General features: G+C 41.7%; 9 non-coding genes across 9 annotated transcripts; all 9 read left to right on the forward strand.

The window, feature by feature from the left end:
* The first annotated feature begins 2587 nt into the window (after positions 1 to 2587).
* Positions 2588 to 2660, forward strand: TRNAV-CAC (transfer RNA valine (anticodon CAC)). The gene has a single exon. It is a non-coding gene; the product is annotated as a tRNA-Val (tRNA).
* A 2324-nt stretch (positions 2661 to 4984) lies between these two features.
* Positions 4985 to 5057, forward strand: TRNAV-CAC (transfer RNA valine (anticodon CAC)). Its single transcript has one exon. It is a non-coding gene; the product is annotated as a tRNA-Val (tRNA).
* A 2323-nt stretch (positions 5058 to 7380) lies between these two features.
* Positions 7381 to 7453, forward strand: TRNAV-CAC (transfer RNA valine (anticodon CAC)). Its single transcript has one exon. It is a non-coding gene; the product is annotated as a tRNA-Val (tRNA).
* Positions 7454 to 9423: 1970 nt separating this feature from the next.
* Positions 9424 to 9495, forward strand: TRNAP-UGG (transfer RNA proline (anticodon UGG)). Its single transcript has one exon. It is a non-coding gene; the product is annotated as a tRNA-Pro (tRNA).
* Positions 9496 to 9767: 272 nt separating this feature from the next.
* On the forward strand, positions 9768 to 9840 carry TRNAV-CAC (transfer RNA valine (anticodon CAC)). Its single transcript has one exon. It is a non-coding gene; the product is annotated as a tRNA-Val (tRNA).
* A 2324-nt stretch (positions 9841 to 12164) lies between these two features.
* TRNAV-CAC (transfer RNA valine (anticodon CAC)) lies at positions 12165 to 12237 on the forward strand. The gene has a single exon. It is a non-coding gene; the product is annotated as a tRNA-Val (tRNA).
* Positions 12238 to 14560: 2323 nt separating this feature from the next.
* Positions 14561 to 14633, forward strand: TRNAV-CAC (transfer RNA valine (anticodon CAC)). Its single transcript has one exon. It is a non-coding gene; the product is annotated as a tRNA-Val (tRNA).
* Positions 14634 to 16603: 1970 nt separating this feature from the next.
* On the forward strand, positions 16604 to 16675 carry TRNAP-UGG (transfer RNA proline (anticodon UGG)). Its single transcript has one exon. It is a non-coding gene; the product is annotated as a tRNA-Pro (tRNA).
* Positions 16676 to 16947: 272 nt separating this feature from the next.
* TRNAV-CAC (transfer RNA valine (anticodon CAC)) lies at positions 16948 to 17020 on the forward strand. The gene has a single exon. It is a non-coding gene; the product is annotated as a tRNA-Val (tRNA).
* The last annotated feature ends 4395 nt before the right edge of the window (positions 17021 to 21415 follow it).

Consider the following 21415-nt stretch of genomic DNA (forward strand, 5'->3'; position numbering starts at 1 on the left):
TCTTTGCTAGAGTCTCATGCTTCAGCCCTGCCCAGTCTGAGCTAATACCAAACATCTGGTCTTGCATGGCATGTACGAGCGTTCAGCTAGGGATGTCGGGCAGGTTGCATGAAAGAAATCTAAAGCCAGAGGCCCATGGAATAGCCAGTTCGGAGCAGTTTCATTACAGAAAAATCAACTGTAGGTATCTGTTTCTGTAGTGTAGTGGTTATCACGTTTGCCTCACACGCGAAAGGTCACCGGTTCGAAACCGGGCAGAAACAGTTGTTATATTGTGTTGGCTACAATGTTGATAGGTGCCGTTTTGCCATGGAATTGTCCAAGCCCTGAAGATTATTTCATGCAATCTCGTTCCAAGAAAGGGAATTCTCTCAAAACACTAAAGTAATCGGCGTGTGGATGTATCTGTTGGTTCTCAGACCTTGCTTTCAAAAGAGCCCTGCAATCGGTTCACTGCTCACCTAGAACAAGCATTAACATGGAGAATTGTTGGCACCAACAGGAATCTTATTTTAGTGGAGTGTTTCTGGCTTTGAGTGCAGAGGCCCTCGGCTCAATTCCAAGATGATCCTTCTCAAGGTGATGATACAAATGCATTGTCACCTTTACGTTTAATGTCAGAATCATTTATTTCCAGTTGGTGGTGTAAGAATGTTTGCAACAGTATGGCGATTTTTCCTAGCCATGCATGAATTAAAGCATATCACTCGCCTTTAGGTGTTTTTCTAATACATTGATATTTGCATCTTCCTTCCTAGCCTGCATGTTTGACTATCTTACAGGCTGCATGTAATAAGTATCACATCAGGGCCCTTCTTCTACTCAATTCACAACTGTTCTATCACGACATAGATAAGAAAGCTGCATCTGCTTTTGTTGTGTAGTGGTAATCAGGTTTACCTGACGTGTGAAAGCCCCATGCTTTGAAAGTACACAGTAACAAAGAAACCGATGACTTTTATAAAAAGGTGTCATGTGTGTCTCTTACTTTGCGCAAAAAGTGCCAGAGATGACTTCATTTGCAGTCACTTGAAAAGTAGGGATTCTCCAATAAATGGTAAATGGTTGAAACAAATCTGAAGAAATGCATGACATACCTGTGTGTGTGTGTGTACGCATGTATGTATATATAGGGAGAGAGAGAGCGTCAATATAAACAGACTTTATTTCAATCAAGCTGTCTTTTCTATCCTTCAGGAGCAGAATGTTCTGATCATCAGCGCTCCAGAATGTAGTGTTTTCTTGGCAAGCATCACATATTGTGATGTGTTAGCTAAAAGTTCCATATCCTAGAGACTGATATATTCCTCTGTACTTGTACCTTGGGGATTCATCAAAACCTGGCATCATAAGCAGCTTTCTACTGCCACAGACTGGACAGCGAAACAATTTAAAATATCCCAGAAAAAGAAAATAAGCATGCTTAATCAGAGCTTTCTGGACAGGAAGGACATTTGAGCAAGTGAGGAATAAGCACTGCTTTTGTTAATTTGCATAGGCAGAATAGAGACTTCTGGGAAAAGGCCGAAATTACAGTCACAGAAAATGGCTGCATCTATAGAGAACGCTAAGAAGTGTTGGCAGCTTTTCCTCTGACCCTGGCCACTTTTACAAGCAATCCTATGATAGTGAGCAGGACCCACCCTAAAAAGGAAGGGGCATCCACTTGGACCCTTTCCACCTTTTCTAAATCTCGCCTGATCGAGCCTGATTGAGCACTGATTGAGCAGATAAGCACATGTCATTCTCATTTCAGAAAGGTATTGGTTAGCTTGCTGCTAGCAGCTCAGTTATGTTATGATGTTAGAGGCTATGCAAGGAATGCTTTAGTCCAGCGATATGCAGTTTTTATTGCGCCTTGCATTCAGCAGGAAGATCTTTAGCTTGAATCTGTGGCCTAGGTATTCACCTTGGTATTTCTTTTGGCACAAAGTGAAGGAGTATTTGAGAGAAAATGCACAATGTGTTTCTTATGTTGTTATGAACAACTTGTTACTCTTTCTCATTAAGCTTCAGCCACTGCAGAAATATATAAATAAGGGCTGACTTCCTGTAAGACGTGTCCAAAGCTGGGACGGAATAAAAGGAGACACTTGTAAATGATAGTGCTATCGTTTGAGAAAGGGTAAGTTGAGACTGACTTTCATGCGTATTCACAGACCAAGCATCATAAAGATACCAGCATGATCTTCATTGCGGGCTTAGAGCCGGTATTAGCTTTTGAGAGGTAAGAGGATTTTGAGGGCTCGTTGGTCTAGGGGTATGATTCTCGCTTTGGGTGCGAGAGGTCCCGTGTTCAAATCCCGGACGAGCCCTTTTCTTGGTACTCTTTTCAAGTTGTTTTGAAGTTTGCGTTTCAAAACCAACATCAATTTTTTCTTTGCAGTAGTGGATAATTCTTTGCTAGAGTCTCATGCTTCAGCCCTGCCCAGTCTGAGCTAATACCAAACATCTGGTCTTGCATGGCATGTACGAGCGTTCAGCTAGGGATGTCGGGCAGGTTGCATGAAAGAAATCTAAAGCCAGAGGCCCATGGAATAGCCAGTTCGGAGCAGTTTCATTACAGAAAAATCAACTGCAGGTATCTGTTTCTGTAGTGTAGTGGTTATCACGTTCGCCTCACACGCGAAAGGTCCCCGGTTCGAAACCGGGCAGAAACAGTTGTTATATTGTGTTGGCTACAATGTTGATTGGTGCCGTTTTGCCATGGAATTGTCCAAGCCCTGAAGATTATTTCATGCAATCTCGTTCCAAGAAAGGGAATTCTCTCAAAACACTAAAGTAATCGGCGTGTGGATGTATCTGTTGGTTCTCAGACCTTGCTTTCAAAAGAGCCCTGCAATCGGTTCACTGCTCACCTAGAACAAGCATTAACATGGAGAATTGTTGGCACCAACAGGAATCTTATTTTAGTGGAGTGTTTCTGGCTTTGAGTGCAGAGGCCCTCGGCTCAATTCCAAGATGATCCTTCTCAAGGTGATGATACAAATGCATTGTCACCTTTACGCTTAATGTCAGAATCATTTATTTCCAGTTGGTGGTGTAAGAATGTTTGCAACAGTATGGCGATTTTTCCTAGCCATGCATGAATGAAAGCATATCACTCGCCTTTAGGTGTTTTTCTAATACATTGATATTTGCATCTTCCTTCCTAGCCTGCATGTTTGACTATCTTACAGGCTGCATGTAATAAGTATCAAATCAGGGCCCTTCTTCTACTCAATTCACAACTGTTCTATCACGACATAGATAAGAAAGCTGCATCTGCTTTTGTTGTGTAGTGGTAATCAGGTTTACCTGACGTGTGAAAGCCCCATGCTTTGAAAGTACACAGTAACAAAGAAACCGATGACTTTTATAAAAAGGTGTCATGTGTGTCTCTTACTTTGCACAAAAAGTGCCAGAGATGACTTCATTTGCAGTCACTTGAAAAGTAGGGATTCTCCAATAAATGGTAAATGGTTGAAACAAATCTGAAGAAATGCATGACATACCTGTGTGTGTGTGTGTACGCATGTATGTATATATAGGGAGAGAGAGAGCGTCAATATAAACAGACTTTATTTCAATCAAGCTGTCTTTTCTATCCTTCAGGAGCAGAATGTTCTGATCATCAGCGCTCCAGAATGTAGTGTTTTCTTGGCAAGCATCACATATTGTGATGTGTTAGCTAAAAGTTCCATATCCTAGAGACTGATATATTCCTCTGTACTTGTACCTTGGGGATTCATCAAAACCTGGCATCATAAGCAGCTTTCTACTGCCACAGACTGGACAGCGAAACAATTTAAAATATCCCAGAAAAAGAAAATAAGCATGCTTAATCAGAGCTTTCTGGACAGGAAGGACATTTGAGCAAGTGAGGAATAAGCACTGCTTTTGTTAATTTGCATAGGCAGAATAGAGACTTCTGGGAAAAGGCCGAAATTACAGTCACAGAAAATGGCTGCATCTATAGAGAATGCTAAGAAGTGTTGGCAGCTTTTCCTCTGACCCTGGCCACTTTTACAAGCAATCCTATGATAGTCAGCAGGACCCACCCTAAAAAGGAAGGGGCATCCACTTGGACCCTTTCCACCTTTTCTAAATCTCGCCTGATCGAGCCTGATTGAGCACTGATTGAGCAGATAAGCACATGTCATTCTCATTTCAGAAAGGTATTGGTTAGCTTGCTGCTAGCAGCTCAGTTATGTTATGATGTTAGAGGCTATGCAAGGAATGCTTTAGTCCAGCGATATGCAGTTTTTATTGCGCCTTGCATTCAGCAGGAAGATCTTTAGCTTGAATCTGTGGCCTAGGTATTCACCTTGGTATTTTTTTTGGCACAAAGTGAAGGAGTATTTGAGAGAAAATGCACAATGTGTTTCTTATGTTGTTATGAACAACTTGTTACTCTTTCTCATTAAGCTTCAGCCACTGCAGAAATATATAAATAAGGGCTGACTTCCTGTAAGACGTGTCCAAAGCTGGGACGGAATAAAAGGAGACACTTGTAAATGATAGTGCTATCGTTTGAGAAAGGGTAAGTTGAGACTGACTTTCATGCGTATTCACAGACCAAGCATCATAAAGATACCAGCATGATCTTCATTGCGGGCTTAGAGCCAGTATTAGCTTTTGAGAGGTAAGAGGATTTTGAGGGCTCGTTGGTCTAGGGGTATGATTCTCGCTTTGGGTGCGAGAGGTCCTGGGTTTAAATCCCGGACGAGCCCTTTTCTTGGTACTCTTTTCAAGTTGTTTTGAAGTTTGCGTTTCAAAACCAACATCAATTTTTTCTTTGCAGTAGTGGATAATTCTTTGCTAGAGTCTCATGCTTCAGCCCTGCCCAGTCTGAGCTAATACCAAACATCTGGTCTTGCATGGCATGTACGAGCGTTCAGCTAGGGATGTCGGGCAGGTTGCATGAAAGAAATCTAAAGCCAGAGGCCCATGGAATAGCCAGTTCGGAGCAGTTTCATTACAGAAAAATCAACTGTAGGTATCTGTTTCTGTAGTGTAGTGGTTATCACGTTCGCCTCACACGCGAAAGGTCCCCGGTTCGAAACCGGGCAGAAACAGTTGTTATATTGTGTTGGCTACAATGTTGATAGGTGCCGTTTTGCCATGGAATTGTCCAAGCCCTGAAGATTATTTCATGCAATCTCGTTCCAAGAAAGGGAATTCTCTCAAAACACTAAAGTAATCGGCGTGTGGATGTATCTGTTGGTTCTCAGACCTTGCTTTCAAAAGAGCCCTGCAATCGGTTCACTGCTCACCTAGAACAAGCATTAACATGGAGAATTGTTGGCACCAACAGGAATCTTATTTTAGTGGAGTGTTTCTGGCTTTGAGTGCAGAGGCCCTCGGCTCAATTCCAAGATGATCCTTCTCAAGGTGATGATACAAATGCATTGTCACCTTTACGTTTAATGTCAGAATCATTTATTTCCAGTTGGTGGTGTAAGAATGTTTGCAACAGTATGGCGATTTTTCCTAGCCATGCATGAATGAAAGCATATCACTCGCCTTTAGGTGTTTTTCTAATACATTTATATTTGCATCTTCCTTCCTAGCCTGCATGTTTGACTATCTTACAGGCTGCATGTAATAAGTATCACATCAGGGCCCTTCTTCTACTCAATTCACAACTGTTCTATCACGACATAGATAAGAAAGCTGCATCTGCTTTTGTTGTGTAGTGGTAATCAGGTTTACCTGACGTGTGAAAGCCCCATGCTTTGAAAGTACACAGTAACAAAGAAACCGATGACTTTTATAAAAAGGTGTCATGTGTGTCTCTTACTTTGCACAAAAAGTGCCAGAGATGACTTCATTTGCAGTCACTTGAAAAGTAGGGATTCTCCAATAAATGGTAAATGGTTGAAACAAATCTGAAGAAATGCATGACATACCTGTGTGTGTGTGTGTACGCATGTATGTATATATAGGGAGAGAGAGAGCGTCAATATAAACAGACTTTATTTCAATCAAGCTGTCTTTTCTATCCTTCAGGAGCAGAATGTTCTGATCATCAGCGCTCCAGAATGTAGTGTTTTCTTGGCAAGCATCACATATTGTGATGTGTTAGCTAAAAGTTCCATATCCTAGAGACTGATATATTCCTCTGTACTTGTACCTTGGGGATTCATCAAAACCTGGCATCATAAGCAGCTTTCTACTGCCACAGACTGGACAGCGAAACAATTTAAAATATCCCAGAAAAAGAAAATAAGCATGCTTAATCAGAGCTTTCTGGACAGGAAGGACATTTGAGCAAGTGAGGAATAAGCACTGCTTTTGTTAATTTGCATAGGCAGAATAGAGATTTCTGGGAAAAGGCCGAAATTACAGTCACAGAAAATGGCTGCATCTATAGAGAACGCTAAGAAGTGTTGGCAGCTTTTCCTCTGACCCTGGCCACTTTTACAAGCAATCCTATGATAGTCAGCAGGACCCACCCTAAAAAGGAAGGGGCATCCACTTGGACCCTTTCCACCTTTTCTAAATCTCGCCTGATCGAGCCAATTGAGCACTGATTGAGCAGATAAGCACATGTCATTCTCATTTCAGAAAGGTATTGGTTAGCTTGCTGCTAGCAGCTCAGTTATGTTATGATGTTAGAGGCTATGCAAGGAATGCTTTAGTCCAGCGATATGCAGTTTTTATTGCGCCTTGCATTCAGCAGGAAGATCTTTAGCTTGAATCTGTGGCCTAGGTATTCACCTTGGTATTTCTTTTGGCACAAAGTGAAGGAGTATTTGAGAGAAAATGCACAATGTGTTTCTTATGCTGTTATGAACAACTTGTTACTCTTTCTCATTAAGCTTCAGCCACTGCAGAAATATATAAATAAGGGCTGACTTCCTGTAAGACGTGTCCAAAGCTGGGACGGAATAAAAGGAGACACTTGTAAATGATAGTGCTATCGTTTGAGAAAGGGTAAGTTGAGACTGACTTTCATGCGTATTCACAGACCAAGCATCATAAAGATACCAGCATGATCTTCATTGCGGGCTTAGAGCCGTTATTAGCTTTTGAGAGGTAAGAGGATTTTGAGGGCTCGTTGGTCTAGGGGTATGATTCTCACTTTGGGTGCGAGAGGTCCCGGGTTCAAATCCCGGACGAGCCCTTTTCTTGGTACTCTTTTCAAGTTGTTTTGAAGTTTGCGTTTCAAAACCAACATCAATTTTTTCTTTGCAGTAGTGGATAATTCTTTGCTAGAGTCTCATGCTTCAGCCCTGCCCAGTCTGAGCTAATACCAAACATCTGGTCTTGCATGGCATGTACGAGCGTTCAGCTAGGGATGTCGGGCAGGTTGCATGAAAGAAATCTAAAGCCAGAGGCCCATGGAATAGCCAGTTCGGAGCAGTTTCATTACAGAAAAATCAACTGTAGGTATCTGTTTCTGTAGTGTAGTGGTTATCACGTTCGCCTCACACGCGAAAGGTCCCCGGTTCGAAACCGGGCAGAAACAGTTGTTATATTGTGTTGGCTACAATGTTGATAGGTGCCGTTTTGCCATGGAATTGTCCAAGCCCTGAAGATTATTTCATGCAATCTCGTTCCAAGAAAGGGAATTCTCTCAAAACACTAAAGTAATCAGCGTGTGGATGTATCTGTTGGTTCTCAGACCTTGCTTTCAAAAGAGCCCTGCAATCGGTTCACTGCTCACCTAGAACAAGCATTAACATGGAGAATTGTTGGCACCAACAGGAATCTTATTTTAGTGGAGTGTTTCTGGCTTTGAGTGCAGAGGCCCTCGGCTCAATTCCAAGATGATCCTTCTCAAGGTGATGATACAAATGCATTGTCACCTTTACGTTTAATGTCAGAATCATTTATTTCCAGTTGGTGGTGTAAGAATGTTTGCAACAGTATGGCGATTTTTCCTAGCCATGCATGAATATAAGCATATCACTCGCCTTTAGGTGTTTTTCTAATACATTGATATTTGCATCTTCCTTCCTAGCCTGCATGTTTGACTATCTTACAGGCTGCATGTAATAAGTATCACATCAGGGCCCTTCTTCTACTCAATTCACAACTGTTCTATCACGACATAGATAAGAAAGCTGCATCTGCTTTTGTTGTGTAGTGGTAATCAGGTTTACCTGACGTGTGAAAGCCCCACGCTTTGAAAGTACACAGTAACAAAGAAACCGATGACTTTTATAAAAAGGTGTCATGTGTGTCTCTTACTTTGCACAAAAAGTGCCAGAGATGACTTCATTTGCAGTCACTTGAAAAGTAGGGATTCTCCAATAAATGGTAAATGGTTGAAACAAATCTGAAGAAATGCATGACATACCTGTGTGTGTGTGTGTACGCATGTATGTATATATAGGGAGAGAGAGAGCGTCAATATAAACAGACTTTATTTCAATCAAGCTGTCTTTTCTATCCTTCAGGAGCAGAATGTTCTGATCATCAGCGCTCCAGAATGTAGTGTTTTCTTGGCAAGCATCACATATTGTGATGTGTTAGCTAAAAGTTCCATATCCTAGAGACTGATATATTCCTCTGTACTTGTACCTTGGGGATTCATCAAAACCTGGCATCATAAGCAGCTTTCTACTGCCACAGACTGGACAGCGAAACAATTTAAAATATCCCAGAAAAAGAAAATAAGCATGCTTAATCAGAGCTTTCTGGACAGGAAGGACCTTTGAGCAAGTGAGGAATAAGCACTGCTTTTGTTAATTTGCATAGGCAGAATAGAGACTTCTGGGAAAAGGCCGAAATTACAGTCACAGAAAATGGCTGCATCTATAGAGAACGCTAAGAAGTGTTGGCAGCTTTTCCTCTGACCCTGACCACTTTTACAAGCAATCCTATGATAGTCAGCAGGACCCACCCTAAAAAGGAAGGGGCATCCACTTGGACCCTTTCCACCTTTTCTAAATCTCGCCTGATTGAGCACTGATTGAGCAGATAAGCACATGTCATTCTCATTTCAGAAAGGTATTGGTTAGCTTGCTGCTAGCAGCTCAGTTATGTTATGATGTTAGAGGCTATGCAAGGAATGCTTTAGTCCAGCGATATGCAGTTTTTATTGCGCCTTGCCTTCACCAGGAAGATCTTTAGCTTGAATCTGTGGCCTAGGTATTCACCTTGGTATTTCTTTTGGCACAAAGTGAAGGAGTATTTGAGAGAAAATGCACAATGTGTTTCTTATGTTATTATGAACAACTTGTTACTCTTTCTCATTAAGCTTCAGCCACTGCAGAAATATATAAATAAGGGCTGACTTCCTGTAAGACGTGTCCAAAGCTGGGACGGAATAAAAGGAGACACTTGTAAATGATAGTGCTATCGTTTGAGAAAGGGTAAGTTGAGACTGACTTTCATGCGTATTCACAGACCAAGCATCATAAAGATACCAGCATGATCTTCATTGCGGGCTTAGAGCCGGTATTAGCTTTTGAGCGGTAAGAGGATTTTGAGGGCTCGTTGGTCTAGGGGTATGATTCTCGCTTTGGGTGCGAGAGGTCCCGGGTTCAAATCCCGGACGAGCCCTTTTCTTGGTACTCTTTTCAAGTTGTTTTGAAGTTTGCGTTTCAAAACCAACATCAATTTTTTCTTTGCAGTAGTGGATAATTCTTTGCTAGAGTCTCATGCTTCAGCCCTGCCCAATCTGAGCTAATACCAAACATCTGGTCTTGCATGGCATGTACGAGCGTTCAGCTAGGGATGTCGGGCAGGTTGCATGAAAGAAATCTAAAGCCAGAGGCCCATGGAATAGCCAGTTCGGAGCAGTTTCATTACAGAAAAATCAACTGTAGGTATCTGTTTCTGTAGTGTAGTGGTTATCACGTTCGCCTCACACGCGAAAGGTCCCCGGTTCGAAACCGGGCAGAAACAGTTGTTATATTGTGTTGGCTACAATGTTGATAGGTGCCGTTTTGCCATGGAATTGTCCAAGCCCTGAAGATTATTTCATGCAATCTCGTTCCAAGAAAGGGAATTCTCTCAAAACACTAAAGTAATCGGCGTGTGGATGTATCTGTTGGTTCTCAGACCTTGCTTTCAAAAGAGCCCTGCAATCGGTTCACTGCTCACCTAGAACAAGCATTAACATGGAGAATTGTTGGCACCAACAGGAATCTTATTTTAGTGGAGTGTTTCTGGCTTTGAGTGCAGAGGCCCTCGGCTCAATTCCAAGATGATCCTTCTCAAGGTGATGATACAAATGCATTGTCACCTTTACGCTTAATGTCAGAATCATTTATTTCCAGTTGGTGGTGTAAGAATGTTTGCAACAGTATGGCGATTTTTCCTAGCCATGCATGAATGAAAGCATATCACTCGCCTTTAGGTGTTTTTCTAATACATTGATATTTGCATCTTCCTTCCTAGCCTGCATGTTTGACTATCTTACAGGCTGCATGTAATAAGTATCAAATCAGGGCCCTTCTTCTACTCAATTCACAACTGTTCTATCACGACATAGATAAGAAAGCTGCATCTGCTTTTGTTGTGTAGTGGTAATCAGGTTTACCTGACGTGTGAAAGCCCCATGCTTTGAAAGTACACAGTAACAAAGAAACCGATGACTTTTATAAAAAGGTGTCATGTGTGTCTCTTACTTTGCACAAAAAGTGCCAGAGATGACTTCATTTGCAGTCACTTGAAAAGTAGGGATTCTCCAATAAATGGTAAATGGTTGAAACAAATCTGAAGAAATGCATGACATACCTGTGTGTGTGTGTGTACGCATGTATGTATATATAGGGAGAGAGAGAGCGTCAATATAAACAGACTTTATTTCAATCAAGCTGTCTTTTCTATCCTTCAGGAGCAGAATGTTCTGATCATCAGCGCTCCAGAATGTAGTGTTTTCTTGGCAAGCATCACATATTGTGATGTGTTAGCTAAAAGTTCCATATCCTAGAGACTGATATATTCCTCTGTACTTGTACCTTGGGGATTCATCAAAACCTGGCATCATAAGCAGCTTTCTACTGCCACAGACTGGACAGCGAAACAATTTAAAATATCCCAGAAAAAGAAAATAAGCATGCTTAATCAGAGCTTTCTGGACAGGAAGGACATTTGAGCAAGTGAGGAATAAGCACTGCTTTTGTTAATTTGCATAGGCAGAATAGAGACTTCTGGGAAAAGGCCGAAATTACAGTCACAGAAAATGGCTGCATCTATAGAGAATGCTAAGAAGTGTTGGCAGCTTTTCCTCTGACCCTGGCCACTTTTACAAGCAATCCTATGATAGTCAGCAGGACCCACCCTAAAAAGGAAGGGGCATCCACTTGGACCCTTTCCACCTTTTCTAAATCTCGCCTGATCGAGCCTGATTGAGCACTGATTGAGCAGATAAGCACATGTCATTCTCATTTCAGAAAGGTATTGGTTAGCTTGCTGCTAGCAGCTCAGTTATGTTATGATGTTAGAGGCTATGCAAGGAATGCTTTAGTCCAGCGATATGCAGTTTTTATTGCGCCTTGCATTCAGCAGGAAGATCTTTAGCTTGAATCTGTGGCCTAGGTATTCACCTTGGTATTTTTTTTGGCACAAAGTGAAGGAGTATTTGAGAGAAAATGCACAATGTGTTTCTTATGTTGTTATGAACAACTTGTTACTCTTTCTCATTAAGCTTCAGCCACTGCAGAAATATATAAATAAGGGCTGACTTCCTGTAAGACGTGTCCAAAGCTGGGACGGAATAAAAGGAGACACTTGTAAATGATAGTGCTATCGTTTGAGAAAGGGTAAGTTGAGACTGACTTTCATGCGTATTCACAGACCAAGCATCATAAAGATACCAGCATGATCTTCATTGCGGGCTTAGAGCCAGTATTAGCTTTTGAGAGGTAAGAGGATTTTGAGGGCTCGTTGGTCTAGGGGTATGATTCTCGCTTTGGGTGCGAGAGGTCCTGGGTTTAAATCCCGGACGAGCCCTTTTCTTGGTACTCTTTTCAAGTTGTTTTGAAGTTTGCGTTTCAAAACCAACATCAATTTTTTCTTTGCAGTAGTGGATAATTCTTTGCTAGAGTCTCATGCTTCAGCCCTGCCCAGTCTGAGCTAATACCAAACATCTGGTCTTGCATGGCATGTACGAGCGTTCAGCTAGGGATGTCGGGCAGGTTGCATGAAAGAAATCTAAAGCCAGAGGCCCATGGAATAGCCAGTTCGGAGCAGTTTCATTACAGAAAAATCAACTGTAGGTATCTGTTTCTGTAGTGTAGTGGTTATCACGTTCGCCTCACACGCGAAAGGTCCCCGGTTCGAAACCGGGCAGAAACAGTTGTTATATTGTGTTGGCTACAATGTTGATAGGTGCCGTTTTGCCATGGAATTGTCCAAGCCCTGAAGATTATTTCATGCAATCTCGTTCCAAGAAAGGGAATTCTCTCAAAACACTAAAGTAATCGGCGTGTGGATGTATCTGTTGGTTCTCAGACCTTGCTTTCAAAAGAGCCCTGCAATCGGTTCACTGCTCACCTAGAACAAGCATTAACATGGAGAATTGTTGGCACCAACAGGAATCTTATTTTAGTGGAGTGTTTCTGGCTTTGAGTGCAGAGGCCCTCGGCTCAATTCCAAGATGATCCTTCTCAAGGTGATGATACAAATGCATTGTCACCTTTACGTTTAATGTCAGAATCATTTATTTCCAGTTGGTGGTGTAAGAATGTTTGCAACAGTATGGCGATTTTTCCTAGCCATGCATGAATGAAAGCATATCACTCGCCTTTAGGTGTTTTTCTAATACATTTATATTTGCATCTTCCTTCCTAGCCTGCATGTTTGACTATCTTACAGGCTGCATGTAATAAGTATCACATCAGGGCCCTTCTTCTACTCAATTCACAACTGTTCTATCACGACATAGATAAGAAAGCTGCATCTGCTTTTGTTGTGTAGTGGTAATCAGGTTTACCTGACGTGTGAAAGCCCCATGCTTTGAAAGTACACAGTAACAAAGAAACCGATGACTTTTATAAAAAGGTGTCATGTGTGTCTCTTACTTTGCACAAAAAGTGCCAGAGATGACTTCATTTGCAGTCACTTGAAAAGTAGGGATTCTCCAATAAATGGTAAATGGTTGAAACAAATCTGAAGAAATGCATGACATACCTGTGTGTGTGTGTGTACGCATGTATGTATATATAGGGAGAGAGAGAGCGTCAATATAAACAGACTTTATTTCAATCAAGCTGTCTTTTCTATCCTTCAGGAGCAGAATGTTCTGATCATCAGCGCTCCAGAATGTAGTGTTTTCTTGGCAAGCATCACATATTGTGATGTGTTAGCTAAAAGTTCCATATCCTAGAGACTGATATATTCCTCTGTACTTGTACCTTGGGGATTCATCAAAACCTGGCATCATAAGCAGCTTTCTACTGCCACAGACTGGACAGCGAAACAATTTAAAATATCCCAGAAAAAGAAAATAAGCATGCTTAATCAGAGCTTTCTGGACAGGAAGGACATTTGAGCAAGTGAGGAATAAGCACTGCTTTTGTTAATTTGCATAGGCAGAATAGAGATTTCTGGGAAAAGGCCGAAATTACAGTCACAGAAAATGGCTGCATCTATAGAGAACGCTAAGAAGTGTTGGCAGCTTTTCCTCTGACCCTGGCCACTTTTACAAGCAATCCTATGATAGTCAGCAGGACCCACCCTAAAAAGGAAGGGGCATCCACTTGGACCCTTTCCACCTTTTCTAAATCTCGCCTGATCGAGCCAATTGAGCACTGATTGAGCAGATAAGCACATGTCATTCTCATTTCAGAAAGGTATTGGTTAGCTTGCTGCTAGCAGCTCAGTTATGTTATGATGTTAGAGGCTATGCAAGGAATGCTTTAGTCCAGCGATATGCAGTTTTTATTGCGCCTTGCATTCAGCAGGAAGATCTTTAGCTTGAATCTGTGGCCTAGGTATTCACCTTGGTATTTCTTTTGGCACAAAGTGAAGGAGTATTTGAGAGAAAATGCACAATGTGTTTCTTATGCTGTTATGAACAACTTGTTACTCTTTCTCATTAAGCTTCAGCCACTGCAGAAATATATAAATAAGGGCTGACTTCCTGTAAGACGTGTCCAAAGCTGGGACGGAATAAAAGGAGACACTTGTAAATGATAGTGCTATCGTTTGAGAAAGGGTAAGTTGAGACTGACTTTCATGCGTATTCACAGACCAAGCATCATAAAGATACCAGCATGATCTTCATTGCGGGCTTAGAGCCGTTATTAGCTTTTGAGAGGTAAGAGGATTTTGAGGGCTCGTTGGTCTAGGGGTATGATTCTCACTTTGGGTGCGAGAGGTCCCGGGTTCAAATCCCGGACGAGCCCTTTTCTTGGTACTCTTTTCAAGTTGTTTTGAAGTTTGCGTTTCAAAACCAACATCAATTTTTTCTTTGCAGTAGTGGATAATTCTTTGCTAGAGTCTCATGCTTCAGCCCTGCCCAGTCTGAGCTAATACCAAACATCTGGTCTTGCATGGCATGTACGAGCGTTCAGCTAGGGATGTCGGGCAGGTTGCATGAAAGAAATCTAAAGCCAGAGGCCCATGGAATAGCCAGTTCGGAGCAGTTTCATTACAGAAAAATCAACTGTAGGTATCTGTTTCTGTAGTGTAGTGGTTATCACGTTCGCCTCACACGCGAAAGGTCCCCGGTTCGAAACCGGGCAGAAACAGTTGTTATATTGTGTTGGCTACAATGTTGATAGGTGCCGTTTTGCCATGGAATTGTCCAAGCCCTGAAGATTATTTCATGCAATCTCGTTCCAAGAAAGGGAATTCTCTCAAAACACTAAAGTAATCAGCGTGTGGATGTATCTGTTGGTTCTCAGACCTTGCTTTCAAAAGAGCCCTGCAATCGGTTCACTGCTCACCTAGAACAAGCATTAACATGGAGAATTGTTGGCACCAACAGGAATCTTATTTTAGTGGAGTGTTTCTGGCTTTGAGTGCAGAGGCCCTCGGCTCAATTCCAAGATGATCCTTCTCAAGGTGATGATACAAATGCATTGTCACCTTTACGTTTAATGTCAGAATCATTTATTTCCAGTTGGTGGTGTAAGAATGTTTGCAACAGTATGGCGATTTTTCCTAGCCATGCATGAATATAAGCATATCACTCGCCTTTAGGTGTTTTTCTAATACATTGATATTTGCATCTTCCTTCCTAGCCTGCATGTTTGACTATCTTACAGGCTGCATGTAATAAGTATCACATCAGGGCCCTTCTTCTACTCAATTCACAACTGTTCTATCACGACATAGATAAGAAAGCTGCATCTGCTTTTGTTGTGTAGTGGTAATCAGGTTTACCTGACGTGTGAAAGCCCCACGCTTTGAAAGTACACAGTAACAAAGAAACCGATGACTTTTATAAAAAGGTGTCATGTGTGTCTCTTACTTTGCACAAAAAGTGCCAGAGATGACTTCATTTGCAGTCACTTGAAAAGTAGGGATTCTCCAATAAATGGTAAATGGTTGAAACAAATCTGAAGAAATGCATGACATACCTGTGTGTGTGTGTGTACGCATGTATGTATATATAGGGAGAGAGAGAGCGTCAATATAAACAGACTTTATTTCAATCAAGCTGTCTTTTCTATCCTTCAGGAGCAGAATGTTCTGATCATCAGCGCTCCAGAATGTAGTGTTTTCTTGGCAAGCATCACATATTGTGATGTGTTAGCTAAAAGTTCCATATCCTAGAGACTGATATATTCCTCTGTACTTGTACCTTGGGGATTCATCAAAACCTGGCATCATAAGCAGCTTTCTACTGCCACAGACTGGACAGCGAAACAATTTAAAATATCCCAGAAAAAGAAAATAAGCATGCTTAATCAGAGCTTTCTGGACAGGAAGGACCTTTGAGCAAGTGAGGAATAAGCACTGCTTTTGTTAATTTGCATAGGCAGAATAGAGACTTCTGGGAAAAGGCCGAAATTACAGTCACAGAAAATGGCTGCATCTATAGAGAACGCTAAGAAGTGTTGGCAGCTTTTCCTCTGACCCTGACCACTTTTACAAGCAATCCTATGATAGTCAGCAGGACCCACCCTAAAAAGGAAGGGGCATCCACTTGGACCCTTTCCACCTTTTCTAAATCTCGCCTGATTGAGCACTGATTGAGCAGATAAGCACATGTCATTCTCATTTCAGAAAGGTATTGGTTAGCTTGCTGCTAGCAGCTCAGTTATGTTATGATGTTAGAGGCTATGCAAGGAATGCTTTAGTCCAGCGATATGCAGTTTTTATTGCGCCTTGCCTTCACCAGGAAGATCTTTAGCTTGAATCTGTGGCCTAGGTATTCACCTTGGTATTTCTTTTGGCACAAAGTGAAGGAGTATTTGAGAGAAAATGCACAATGTGTTTCTTATGTTATTATGAACAACTTGTTACTCTTTCTCATTAAGCTTCAGCCACTGCAGAAATATATAAATAAGGGCTGACTTCCTGTAAGACGTGTCCAAAGCTGGGACGGAATAAAAGGAGACACTTGTAAATGATAGTGCTATCGTTTGAGAAAGGGTAAGTTGAGACTGACTTTCATGCGTATTCACAGACCAAGCATCATAAAGATACCAGCATGATCTTCATTGCGGGCTTAGAGCCGGTATTAGCTTTTGAGCGGTAAGAGGATTTTGAGGGCTCGTTGGTCTAGGGGTATGATTCTCGCTTTGGGTGCGAGAGGTCCCGGGTTCAAATCCCGGACGAGCCCTTTTCTTGGTACTCTTTTCAAGTTGTTTTGAAGTTTGCGTTTCAAAACCAACATCAATTTTTTCTTTGCAGTAGTGGATAATTCTTTGCTAGAGTCTCATGCTTCAGCCCTGCCCAATCTGAGCTAATACCAAACATCTGGTCTTGCATGGCATGTACGAGCGTTCAGCTAGGGATGTCGGGCAGGTTGCATGAAAGAAATCTAAAGCCAGAGGCCCATGGAATAGCCAGTTCGGAGCAGTTTCATTACAGAAAAATCAACTGTAGGTATCTGTTTCTGTAGTGTAGTGGTTATCACGTTCGCCTCACACGCGAAAGGTCCCCGGTTCGAAACCGGGCAGAAACAGTTGTTATATTGTGTTGGCTACAATGTTGATAGGTGCCGTTTTGCCATGGAATTGTCCAAGCCCTGAAGATTATTTCATGCAATCTCGTTCCAAGAAAGGGAATTCTCTCAAAACACTAAAGTAATCGGCGTGTGGATGTATCTGTTGGTTCTCAGACCTTGCTTTCAAAAGAGCCCTGCAATCGGTTCACTGCTCACCTAGAACAAGCATTAACATGGAGAATTGTTGGCACCAACAGGAATCTTATTTTAGTGGAGTGTTTCTGGCTTTGAGTGCAGAGGCCCTCGGCTCAATTCCAAGATGATCCTTCTCAAGGTGATGATACAAATGCATTGTCACCTTTACGTTTAATGTCAGAATCATTTATTTCCAGTTGGTGGTGTAAGAATGTTTGCAACAGTATGGCGATTTTTCCTAGCCATGCATGAATGAAAGCATATCACTCGCCTTTAGGTGTTTTTCTAATACATTGATATTTGCATCTTCCTTCCTAGCCTGCATGTTTGACTATCTTACAGGCTGCATGTAATAAGTATCACATCAGGGCCCTTCTTCTACTCAATTCACAACTGTTCTATCACGACATAGATAAGAAAGCTGCATCTGCTTTTGTTGTGTAGTGGTAATCAGGTTTACCTGACGTGTGAAAGCCCCATGCTTTGAAAGTACACAGTAACAAAGAAACCGATGACTTTTATAAAAAGGTGTCATGTGTGTCTCTTACTTTGCACAAAAAGTGCCAGAGATGACTTCATTTGCAGTCACTTGAAAAGTAGGGATTCTCCAATAAATGGTAAATGGTTGAAACAAATCTGAAGAAATGCATGACATACCTGTGTGTGTGTGTGTACGCATGTATGTATATACAGGGAGAGAGAGAGCGTCAATATAAACAGACTTTATTTCAATCAAGCTGTCTTTTCTATCCTTCAGGAGCAGAATGTTCTGATCATCAGCGCTCCAGAATGTAGTGTTTTCTTGGCAAGCATCACATATTGTGATGTGTTAGCTAAAAGTTCCATATCCTAGAGACTGATATATTCCTCTGTACTTGTACCTTGGGGATTCATCAAAACCTGGCATCATAAGCAGCTTTCTACTGCCACAGACTGGACAGCGAAACAATTTAAAATATCCCAGAAAAAGAAAATAAGCATGCTTAATCAGAGCTTTCTGGACAGGAAGGACATTTGAGCAAGTGAGGAATAAGCACTGCTTTTGTTAATTTGCATAGGCAGAATAGAGACTTCTGGGAAAAGGCCGAAATTACAGTCACAGAAAATGGCTGCATCTATAGAGAACGCTAAGAAGTGTTGGCAGCTTTTCCTCTGACCCTGGCCACTTTTACAAGCAATCCTATGATAGTCAGCAGGACCCACCCTAAAAAGGAAGGGGCATCCACTTGGACCCTTTCCACCTTTTCTAAATCTCGCCTGATCGAGCCTGATAAGCACATGTCATTCTCATTTCAGAAAGGTATTGGTTAGCTTGCTGCTAGCAGCTCAGTTATGTTATGATGTTAGAGGCTATGCAAGGAATGCTTTAGTCCAGCGATATGCAGTTTTTATTGCGCCTTGCATTCAGCAGGAAGATCTTTAGCTTGAATCTGTGGCCTAGGTATTCACCTTGGTATTTCTTTTGGCACAAAGTGAAGGAGTATTTGAGAGAAAATGCACAATGTGTTTCTTATGTTGTTATGAACAACTTGTTACTCTTTCTCATTAAGCTTCAGCCACTGCAGAAATATATAAATAAGGGCTGACTTCCTGTAAGACGTGTCCAAAGCTGGGACGGAATAAAAGGAGACACTTGTAAATGATAGTGCTATCGTTTGAGAAAGGGTAAGTTGAGACTGACTTTCATGCGTATTCACAGACCAAGCATCATAAAGATACCAGCATGATCTTCATTGCGGGCTTAGAGCCGGTATTAGCTTTTGAGAGGTAAGAGGATTTTGAGGGCTCGTTGGTCTAGGGGTATGATTCTCGCTTTGGGTGCGAGAGGTCCCGGGTTCAAATCCCGGATGAGCCCTTTTCTTGGTACTCTTTTCAAGTTGTTTTGAAGTTTGCGTTTCAAAACCAACATCAATTTTTTCTTTGCAGTAGTGGATAATTCTTTGCTAGAGTCTCATGCTTCAGCCCTGCCCAGTCTGAGCTAATACCAAACATCTGGTCTTGCATGGCATGTACGAGCGTTCAGCTAGGGATGTCGGGCAGGTTGCATGAAAGAAATCTAAAGCCAGAGGCCCATGGAATAGCCAGTTCGGAGCAGTTTCATTACAGAAAAATCAACTGTAGGTATCTGTTTCTGTAGTGTAGTGGTTATCACGTTTGCCTCACACGCGAAAGGTCCCCGGTTTGAAACCGGGCAGACACAGTTGTTATATTGTGTTGGCTACAATGTTGATAGGTGCCGTTTTGCCATGGAATTGTCCAAGCCCTGAAGATTATTTCATGCAATCTCGTTCCAAGAAAGGGAATTCTCTCAAAACACTAAAGTAATCGGCGTGTGGATGTATCTGTTGGTTCTCAGACCTTGCTTTCAAAAGAGCCCTGCAATCGGTTCACTGCTCACCTAGAACAAGCATTAACATGGAGAATTGTTGGCACCAACAGGAATCTTATTTTAGTGGAGTGTTTCTGGCTTTGAGTGCAGAGGCCCTCGGCTCAATTCCAAGATGATCCTTCTCAAGGTGATGATACAAATGCATTGTCACCTTTACGTTTAATGTCAGAATCATTTATTTCCAGTTGGTGGTGTAAGAATGTTTGCAACAGTATGGCGATTTTTCCTAGCCATGCATGAATGAAAGCATATCACTCGCCTTTAGGTGTTTTTCTAATACATTGATATTTGCATCTTCCTTCCTAGCCTGCATGTTTGACTATCTTACAGGCTGCATGTAATAAGTATCACATCAGGGCCCTTCTTCTACTCAATTCACAACTGTTCTATCATGACATAGATAAGAAAGCTGCATCTGCTTTTGTTGTGTAGTGGTAATCAGGTTTACCTGACGTGTGAAAGCCCCATGCTTTGAAAGTACACAGTAACAAAGAAACCGATGACTTTTATAAAAAGGTGTCATGTGTGTCTCTTACTTTGCACAAAAAGTGCCAGAGATGACTTCATTTGCAGTCACTTGAAAAGTAGGGATTCTCCAATAAATGGTAAATGGTTGAAACAAATCTGAAGAAATGCATGACATACCTGTGTGTGTGTGTGTACGCATGTATGTATATATAGGGAGAGAGAGAGCGTCAATATAAACAGACTTTATTTCAATCAAGCTGTCTTTTCTATCCTTCAGGAGCAGAATGTTCTGATCATCAGCGCTCCAGAATGTAGTGTTTTCTTGGCAAGCATCACATATTGTGATGTGTTAGCTAAAAGTTCCATATCCTAGAGACTGATATATTCCTCTGTACTTGTACCTTGGGGATTCATCAAAACCTGGCATCATAAGCAGCTTTCTACTGCCACAGACTGGACAGCGAAACAATTTAAAATATCCCAGAAAAAGAAAATAAGCATGCTTAATCAGAGCTTTCTGGACAGGAAGGACATTTGAGCAAGTGAGGAATAAGCACTGCTTTTGTTAATTTGCATAGGCAGAATAGAGACTTCTGGGAAAAGGCCGAAATTACAGTCACAGAAAATGGCTGCATCTATAGAGAACGCTAAGAAGTGTTGGCAGCTTTTCCTCTGACCCTGGCCACTTTTACAAGCAATCCTATGATAGTCAGCAGGACCCACCCTAAAAAGGAAGGGGCATCCACTTGGACCCTTTCCACCTTTTCTAAATCTCGCCTGATCGAGCCTGATTGAGCACTGATTGAGCAGATAAGCACATGTCATTCTCATTTCAGAAAGGTATTGGTTAGCTTGCTGCTAGCAGCTCAGTTATGTTATGATGTTAGAGGCTATGCAAGGAATGCTTTAGCCCAGCGATATGCAGTTTTTATTGCGCCTTGCATTCAGCAGGAAGATCTTTAGCTTGAATCTGTGGCCTAGGTATTCACCTTGGTATTTTTTTTGGCACAAAGTGAAGGAGTATTTGAGAGAAAATGCACAATGTGTTTCTTATGTTGTTATGAACAACTTGTTACTCTTTCTCATTAAGCTTCAGCCACTGCAGAAATATATAAATAAGGGCTGACTTCCTGTAAGACGTGTCCAAAGCTGGGACGGAATAAAAGGAGACACTTGTAAATGATAGTGCTATCGTTTGAGAAAGGGTAAGTTGAGACTGACTTTCATGCGTATTCACAGACCAAGCATCATAAAGATACCAGCATGATCTTCATTGCGGGCTTAGAGCCGGTATTAGCTTTTGAGAGGTAAGAGGATTTTGAGGGCTCGTTTGTCTAGGGGTATGATTCTCGCTTTGGGTG

The sequence above is a fragment of the Triturus cristatus genome, chromosome 8, assembly GCF_964204655.1.
Source record: "Triturus cristatus chromosome 8, aTriCri1.1, whole genome shotgun sequence".
Taxonomy (NCBI): Eukaryota; Metazoa; Chordata; class Amphibia; order Caudata; family Salamandridae; genus Triturus; species Triturus cristatus.